Source organism: Plectropomus leopardus, chromosome 24 (genome assembly GCF_026936395.1).
Source record: "Plectropomus leopardus strain MGB_pleo_1.0 chromosome 24, ASM2693639v1, whole genome shotgun sequence".
NCBI lineage: Eukaryota > Metazoa > Chordata > Actinopteri > Perciformes > Serranidae > Plectropomus > Plectropomus leopardus.
In genome coordinates, this window is record NC_142199.1 from 18,275,411 (window position 1) to 18,284,897 (window position 9,487).

Here is a 9,487-nt window from a genome sequence, read left to right on the forward strand (position 1 = left end):
AAAAAAAAAAAAAGCAAAGGCAGGGCTATTGTTTTTAGTCGGGCTGTTTTCGTCTTAATGTGGCCTTATCTGCAAACTGTGCTGAATATGGACGTCTTCTGTGTTTGAAGCGTCCGTGTTTTCGCAGTCATTGTGATAACCTGTAACAGATACTTTACTGGTGCACGGAGGCATCCAATGGTAGTAACTTGAATTATTTGATTTAATGTTGTTTTGTTATAACACGCCTGGCTTTAAAAAGCAGGATGTTGGCATAAGGAGTGGAGTCAGCACGTCAGCAAGTTTGACTTGCTGCTTGTCTCATTAATTTTTTTCTTCATGGAGCAAAATAATATTCTGATGCCAGGCCTGGGCCCTTGGACCTCGGCCCCGGTACATTTGGAGACGGTTGTTGTCAGTCATGTTGAGGCAGGCGATGGGAGGAGTCAGTTGAGGAGATTTTTTGGCAGGATTTAAGTTGTCTCACACAATCACAGATCATCAGACTGGAAGCTCCGGCTGGAAGTCAAGAAGACTGGCACACAACTCAGCTGATCTGCGCAACTTTAACAAGTGAGGACAAACTGGAGGGACGGAGACAGAGACAAAACCACAGTTAGACTTTTACTCAACTCAGAATAGTTTCTACTGAGAAATACTGCATTTCTGAGACTGTCAGTGTTGCTGTGTCTGAGAGTTGACTTGCAAAGTTTTAAACTATCAACATTTGTACTTCATTTACAGTAAATGAAGCGTTGAACGCCATGTTCTTGACATTTCTCAACAGGTTGGAGAAATGGCCTCAGATAGAATGGTTGTTGCTGCCCTGGGTCGGCCCTTCGCCCTGGGAATGCTCTACAATGCTCGGAAAGATGAACCGATCCCGGGTCAGTCACTTTTTTAACCTCATCTATTTAACATGAATACGTTGAGAATCAAATGCTCTGTAATAGATGACATCTGACAGGACAGTGCTGAAATATACATATTTATAAATATAAAAATATGATACATTTTAAAGTCTATACTATGTTTCTTTATTTCTTTATTTATTCATAAATACAAAAAACACAATACATTTCTTAAAAAAATTCATTATACAGTACATGGATACCGTAACTGGAAAAAATTGCAGATAAGCCAGAGATTTTAAACAAATAAAAGAAATATGAAAGAGATATTAATAAAACAGTAGTCAAAACAATAAAAGCCGTGAAAAGCCATAAGGTTTATGAGAAATAACAACCAAAATATGCAATAAAAATAAATAGAGGGTGGATTTAATTACAAGTAAGAGCATAGAAAAAAAAACATGCTGGGTAAGGTTATAAACAGGTTCCCATGATCAGAGCGTTTCTGTGGAACTGAACTTGAATTGTTTCCACTGTTAATTGCTTATGAATAACTGCTGAAACAACAGGTCTTTCCACTATGATCTCACAGTGACGGGAGTTTTGCTGGAGGCATTTAAAAAAAAATACGTTTATTGAATTTTAATTTACAGACTTGAAAAGTCGTTTACAAAATTATTCAAATTTTCATAGACACAAATGAATGCTCATTTTATCAAACTGAAAACCCCTCCATAATTTGACCTGCTGCATACATTTGGTCACAAGAACAATCTGGACATACAAACACATACATTCAGTAAAAGCATGAGTTCATGAGAGTTCATTGTGTAATGTAAATAAGTCTTTAAAATAAAAATAAGTTTTTAAAGACTTTCCCATGGAACTAGCAATGAATTGTTTCCACTTTTGATTGTTTATAAGTAAGATAAGATTACATTGCTATATGTTTTCAACTCCATGGCCTCTTCTGCTGAAGCAAGACTTTCCTGCAATAGAGAAGCACTCATCAATATCAGGAAAAGTTTAGTTAAGCCAGAAATCCTGATGGTGGTGCTAAAGCCATCACCAAAAATCCATAACAAATCATTAATAATTAAAGCTGGAAGCAGCAATGAACGGGCCCTCGCACCCCCATGTATGTCGGGGTACTGGTTGGACTCCACCTAAAGAGGTCGTTCGTTTCTGTGAAAGTTGGATAATATATGAAGTGTTTGGACCCTGGAGTGAACTATTTGGTGTAGTGCTTCCAGTGGCCTCCAGGTGGCAGTCAAATAGAGGCAAATTCCATGTAATCTTTGTGTACATCGTTTGTTATACAAACCATCTAAATATCATGTAAATCCAATGCGCAATTACGACTAGTGAATACTGTTATATACATGTGTTCAGAGAGGGACCCTTATCAAACCTATGAAGTTTTAGGCAGATCGGAAATGTACACCAAAGTTACAATAATTTCCTGTTTTATGGCGAGACATCAAAATTGTATGCCACATAACAGGAAAACCGTAAAAGTTTTCCACAGACAATTTATAATTTTTTATCACCAAGGGGTTGAGAATGGAAACACCAATTCTGAAGTTGATCGGATGAATCCTGTAGGACAAGATAGCAAAAGTACGAGGCTGGAAATCACCAAAAATCAGCACAAAATTCAAAATGGTGACTTCCTCTTGGGTTTGGGGGCGTGGGTCCAAACGAGTTTTTTGTGTGTCTGGACATGATACATACGTGTGCCGTATTATGTGATTGTAGCTAAAACCAGCCATTGCGGATACACAGGTGCTGTGGAGCCATTTTGCCATGCCTGTTTCTGAAACCACCAAAATACGAAATTTTTCGCCAGGCCGGACTAGCATACCAACTTTCATGAGTTTCTGAGCATGTTCAGACCTCCAAAAATGCGATTCTTGGGAGAAAAAAAAAATCCTTGCATTCCGAGAGGGTCCTCGCACCATTCGGTGCTCAAGCCCTAATTACACCAAAAAAATGTAGGCCTGACTGTAAAGAAACTTTTGTACACTACACTGTGGTACAAATTATGAGGTCGATCACAATATTTTTATCAAAAATTTTAAAACTAGTTAAACCTATGTCCCCCCACGTTTTTTGCTCAGTTGAAACCAAATTTGCTGCAGGACATCTTCAGACTGTCTGACACAAACAATCTACACAGATTTTTGATTCATCAAAAACTGAGCCTACAGTGCATTGAAATGTTTGACTGTAAACGCTGCTGTAAACATATACCGTAAATTCTTGCTGAATAAATATTCAAGGTTCATAACGAAATGATAAAAATGTGCTGTTTATTATCTCAAAACTAATATTTTGACAGCATTATGAATTCTGCCCTCATGTAAACTTCTGCAGTATGTGGGAAAATGGCATCCTTAAACACCAGTTTTTCACTTATGGAGCAATTCAATCTGTGAACAGAACTGATAAACATCTCTCTGCTTCCTAAATAAAGTCTGCAACTTCTTAGAATTTCGTCTTGAAGTGAATTTTTGGCAGCAGTTGAAATCTGTCTTTCCATGCACAGACAGCTGATATCATGCCCCCTGCTGGTCAGCTCAGTCATAGTGTGAAGCCATCTCTGGTTTCTTTCTTGGCATGGAGCTCATTGAGATAGTGACTTGTCCTTGTGTCTGAGGTTGTGAGCTCAAGCCTCACGTGATGAAGAATGCTCATTCTAATGCAGAGTTGTTAATTGTCTTCCAATTCATGTGCCGCTTGCTGCTAAAAATTACCCGTCACAAACCCATTGCTGCGTAGCACCTATAACTAGGATTACCATCCTGTGGCTTTACATTGACAAACTGATTAATCTGTTTTATCATCTGTTTTACAAGATAACTGTTTTCTGTTCTCTACAGGTTTGACATTGTGGGATAAGAAAACCCTAGAAGAGAACACAGTTGAAAACTCTCAGCACAGCAGTAAATTGGACATTTCTGCATCTGACTCCATCGATTCCAAGGCCTCTCAGCTGGAGGTTGAATCTTCTCTGAAGGCCAGTTTCCTGAGTGGAATGATTGAAGTTGGAGGGTCTGCCAAGTATTTAAATGATAAGAAGAGATTCAAGAATCAGAGCAGAGTGACTTGTCAGTACAAAGCCACCACCTACTTCAGAGAGTTGTCGATGCTTCACCTTCTCAAAATGAGCCAAGAACAGGCCAACATCATTAAGAACAGCTCGGCAACACATGTGGTCACCGCCATCCTTTTCGGGCAAATGCTTTCTTTGTGTTTGACAGTAGGAAGTTGGGAGCCAGCAAGGTTCAGGACCTCCAGTATGGCATGGAAGCTATGATACAGAAGATCCCCACGTTTGTTAACAGTGAGGGGAAAACTGAAATCAAGCTAAATGATGATGAAAAAGCCCTGACCAAGGAATTCTCCTGCAAGTTCTACGGAGACTTCATTCTTGAAAGCAACCCTACAACGTTTGAAGAGGCAGTGCAAACCTATGAAAAACTTCCAAAGCTGCTGGGAGAAAAAGGAGAGAATGCTGTTCCAGTGAAGGTCTGGCTGATGCCCTGAAAATATGGATACTGAAGCTCCTGAGCTGACGAAGAGGATCAGCATTGGGCTAGTGAGGAAGATGGAGGATGCTCTGGAAGATTTAGGGGAAGTAGTTATGAGGTGCAATGATTCTCTGTTAGATGGAGTGGTAGAAAATTTTCCACAGATGGAAAAACAGTTAGGCACTTTCCAAAAATTGTGTGATCATTACACAACTAAACTCCAGAGGACCTTTGCGAAGAAACTTCCCTCCATCCGCGAAGGTAAGGAAAATGAAAGTGCAGCAGAAGAACTCTTCAATGACAGGAACAAGTCACCATTCAGTCATGAAAACCTGAACAAGTGGCTGAGTCACAAAGAGAGAGAAATCAACATCATCAAGTCCTGTGTCGATACCATGGAGGGCATAAAAGTCGTCCCAAATAAGTCTGAGCTAGACAGAGAGGTTCTTACTCCAGGTGTAGAGCATGCTCTGTGCTTTGTTTTCACCTCCCTGACGAGTGCTGACCCTGGCCTTGATGAGTTAGCCAACTACCTGGACTCAGGCAGTGAATTAGAAGTAACCAAAGAAGATCCATGGTACGTCTCAGCTGAAGTTTTCACCAAAATGAGAGAAAAAGCCAAAACTTTAAGTCATTATGCCAAAGCCCAGAAGAACAACAACAGGGTGCATTTCTTTATAGCAGCCATTGAAAATGAGAAATACGCAGGAGCGACTGTATACCTTTACAATAACGGCATTCTGGCCTGTGAAAACTATTCAAAGCCTGAAGTCCCCGATGTCGAGACCATCACAAAAAGAAAAGATTTGATCATTTGTAAGTCATTTTTTATGCTGCATTTTGTTTGTTTAAGTGAAAAATGTTGTACGAATACCTGTTCTCCAGAAACCTGTTTGACCATCACAATAATTAATACCTCAGGGCTGTTAAATGATTAACGTTAAACTAATTAATGGCTGAATTTAAACAGGTAAGATACAAGGTACAAAGGTGGTTTTATTAGTTATTTCTTAAACATGGTCTAAAAATGAAATTAAAATTTGTCCTTGCATTTGAAAACAGTTAGGAAATCCAATGTTAAGGAACTTCGAGGAAAACAGGACCAAAATGTAAGACACAACACAAGTATACGAAGTTTAAGTGATTTAATTTGGAACAAACAATAACCACACAAGGGAAGAGGAGGGCTGCCATGGTGCCATCATGACATCCAAAATGATAAGGCGAAGCAATTCTTACCAGGTTCTCTTTTTCGGAAATCAAATGTCACTTTTCAGCAGCTCCAGTTTAATGTCTTTTTCTGATTTGTACAGGTCTTGGATTTGTGAAACTACTGTTCCCCAAGACATATGGCAGTTTTGAAAAAACTCCCATTTATCGGAAAAAAGATTTACGCTCACATGAGGTGGTATTTCAGGTTTCAGGCATTCAAAAAAAGCTGTATTAGGCAAAACTTCAATGGAAACAGTTTTTTTGGCTTTTCTAGCAAAAACTTACAGCCATTGAAAATGGCTATATATATATATATATATATATATATATATATATATATATATATAATATACATATACACATACAAATTGCCAACCTGAGGACGCCACCTAGACCCGAGCCTTCCACCATTTTGACTGCACAGTTTCCACCCACTTAGCAGCGCTTCCAGTAAACTTCCTCCATTTAGTTTCAGCATAGGCTTGTGGCAACTGGTATTATCTTTGGAGATGCCCACTGACCAGTCTGGTTAGGAGCATCTGTGCGCTACTCAGCTTGTAAGTGGGGGCAATTTCAGGACTGTTTAGGCACCACAATATGCAGAAATATTCAAATGCAACAGGAAAAAATAACAAAAAACAGCATGGTTTTGGTCAAAAATGCATGTGACTAGCATAAAGTGGGCATGTCCAAAAAAAGGGAGACTCATGGGTACCCAATAACCCATTTTCAGTCAGATATCTCGAGGTCAGAAGTCCAAGGACCCCCGTGAACTGGCCATGCTACCTTTTCTTGCCAAAATGTATCCCCTGCTCTGTTGTATACAATTAAAATTACAATTCCAACAAACATGAGTACAACAAACCAGTACAACATAAATAAAGATGAGTACAAAGATAAACTAAAACGAAGACTACAAATGAGGACAAGTACAACAAAGACAAGGCGAGAGACAAGACTAAGCAGACTAACTGACACAGAACATAGAACGCTGGCTGACCCCGATCACATGGAAAGGCAGTAGTATTTATACAATGCTGTAAGTAGGTATCAATTACTAACATGTCAGGTACTAGACTTCTTTTGAGGAATGAGGCATGTATTCGTGTTGCTAAATTTACTGGCACTGGTCCAGCTCAGGTATCCACTTAAAGGCACCAAAACTTCACCGTATTTCGGTAGGTATTTTCTTGAGGTAGACATCGAGTCTCGAACTAACTATGGAGGATGCATAATCATAAAAATACATACTAACAGCCTCTTACAGATAGAAATGTCAGTTGGGATTGCTGGTGACTAACGTTTTTGTTTTTTTTTGTTTTCAAATAAGGTATTATGTATGGACCTCAACTGCTTTACGGTTAACGTGCTAACGCTGACAGCCCCACGAATAACACTAATAAGACATTTTTTTGGTCTCTCCATCAGATGCCTGTGATCTCACCCTGGACCCAAACACTGCAAATAAAAAACTCTCTCTGTCTGAGGGAAACAAGAAGGCAAAGTATGGACAATCACAGTCATATCCTGATCACCCAGAGAGGTTTATGAAGTATCCTCAGGTGTTGTGCAAAGAGGGCTTGTCTGGGTGCCATTACTGGGAGGTAGACTGGGGTACCAGTTCCAAAGAAATTGTTTATGTTGCTGTTGCGTACAAGAGAATTGACAGAGCAAGAGACGGTTCAGACAGCAAGTTTGGTAAAAATACCACGTCATGGACTTTCGGCAAATATTCATCAACCGGAGAACACGTTCTTGAGGCCCATCATATTTACAACGTGTGGAACAAGTCTTTCATCGCTGCTACGTGTGACAGAATTGGGGTGTATCTGGACTGGTATGATGGCACTCTGTCCTTCTACAAAGTCTCATCTGACACTCTGACTCATTTGTACACCTTTCGCACCACATTCACTGAGCCTGTTTACCCGGGCTTCTGGATTGGACGAGAATCCTTTGCCTTCCTGCGTCCACTTAAGTAAGAGCCGCTCTGTGGCTAAATTACAAAGTTTGATCACTATCTGTTGATCTACTTATTTATCTGCTAATGATTCTTGTCTTTGAAGCCTTATGTGGATGATTTATTTGGTACTTTTATTATTACTACTTTTTGTTGAATGATGTTCACATGGTCTTCAATACTCCCAATGTCCCATGGGGGGGTTTAAATGTATCTATTTCTATTATGTATCTTAAAAAAATTGACACTTAAAAATGTATTTACAGATTACTTATGTGACACTGGGTAGGACATGCAGTCCTTCAGATTAACTAAATGAAAACAAACTTTGGGGCCGGGATTTTTCTGCTCTTTGACTGGCTGCCCACAAGGAAGTGTCTATTTGCTTGTATTGACTGTATCTGACTGTTTACCTGATGAAGGTCCATTGGACCAAAACGTTGTATTGAGTATTTAATAAAACTGTTTTTTTGCAAGTACAGGACAGTGTGCGGGTCCCATCTTCTTTTACCTGCAAGTGTTTTTTCTCCTACGCACCTGTCCACACAGTTTTTGAAGGTGTGCACTGGCTTTTCTGTTGAAATACTCGATATGTCAGCTACACCTTACCAGAAGTACCCGACAGTGACCATCAAAGTACTGGCAGGGACAGTATTGAAGTACAAGTATGGGAGTATAATGACGGAGATGTAGACCCAGCAGAGACCAGTTTGGATTTTTTTTGTCACGGAGAAGATCATCCGATGACCAACCTGGAGGGGCAGCGTGTCCATGGTGACTGGAGGGATATGGATGCCACCGAAATCAGGGGCTACATCGGGCTCCTCATCCTGGCTGGTTTGTTTCGCTCACACGGTAAATCGAATTCGCAGCCTGTGGGGTGAACACACGGGACGGGATACAGAATGAATGATATATGATGTAAAAAAAAAATTATAGGACAAATTTATTCATTTTCTTCCTGTTTTTTTCTTTTTTTGCAGCTTCTCAGAACCTACAGCTGCCGGCGGAAGACGAGGTACTGGCCTGTGGTGCTGTTCGCCAACATATTGGATGTGTCAGCCTTGGTGAAGAAATCATACAATTATTTGCTTGTATCTAAGGGTTTTTCTCAAAATGCGGAGGTGGTTTGAAATACAATTCAAATCAGATTTCTACAAATGCGTCTTCAGTCCATATGTTCTGGTCATTCAAATCGAATATTAGAGATCCTGTCAAACGTCCCGCAACACATTCGAAAATTGGCACACCACCTGCCATCATCAAATGTGTCGTGGACGCTTCCCAGTGGAGGAATTCAGCACGGCGACTTCAATTGACACCAGTATTTGGATGGGGAAATGTTGTTTCTCCATTTTTCTGCTGCTCATACTTCCATGTTGGTAATCCGCGTCACCATCGCATGTATTGATGCCTACGTGGTTACCCCAGCAACCCATGCAGATAGTTCGGTACAGAGCGCCGATGCGTAGACGCAACAAATTCGATCTGATCTCTGGATCTTCAGGATCCAGGTTATAACAACACACACACCAAAAGGCATAGCCCTCTGCATCTGAGAAGAGACAAAAGACATCATATCATCGCTCCACAAGAAGGTAAGATTACAAACAGTAATACATAATAAATCTCTGACTGCCAATAAAACAGCCTCTGGTATACATACAGTACATACAGTATATGATGCTCTGAAGCTCAACCTCGTCTATGCTATCAGCAAAAAAAGTTATGGCTAAGCTAATATTAGCCGCTGTCAAACACAAAGTTGTTTCTTTGATAATTAATATCAGATGTATGCAAACATGAACTGGCGAAGGTTTTGTTTTAACTTTTGAAGGGACATTTTTGCACACACTATCAGACATAATAAGAAGCTGCGTGTCAAGCTGAGTCTCAGTACATGGGACTACATTTCCCAGAGTGCAACAGGGAGAGGCAAGAGGGTGCTTGAT

At 40.1% G+C, this 9,487-nt stretch overlaps 1 pseudogene across 1 annotated transcript; it reads left to right on the forward strand.

The window, feature by feature from the left end:
• The first annotated feature begins 465 nt into the window (after positions 1-465).
• Positions 466-8,016, forward strand: LOC148185548 (neoverrucotoxin subunit beta-like; annotated as a pseudogene). Its single transcript, XR_015775844.1, has 4 exons — positions 466-552; positions 767-866; positions 3,713-5,179; positions 7,004-8,016. The product of XR_015775844.1 is annotated as a neoverrucotoxin subunit beta-like (transcript).
• Positions 8,017-9,487: the final 1,471 nt, after the last annotated feature.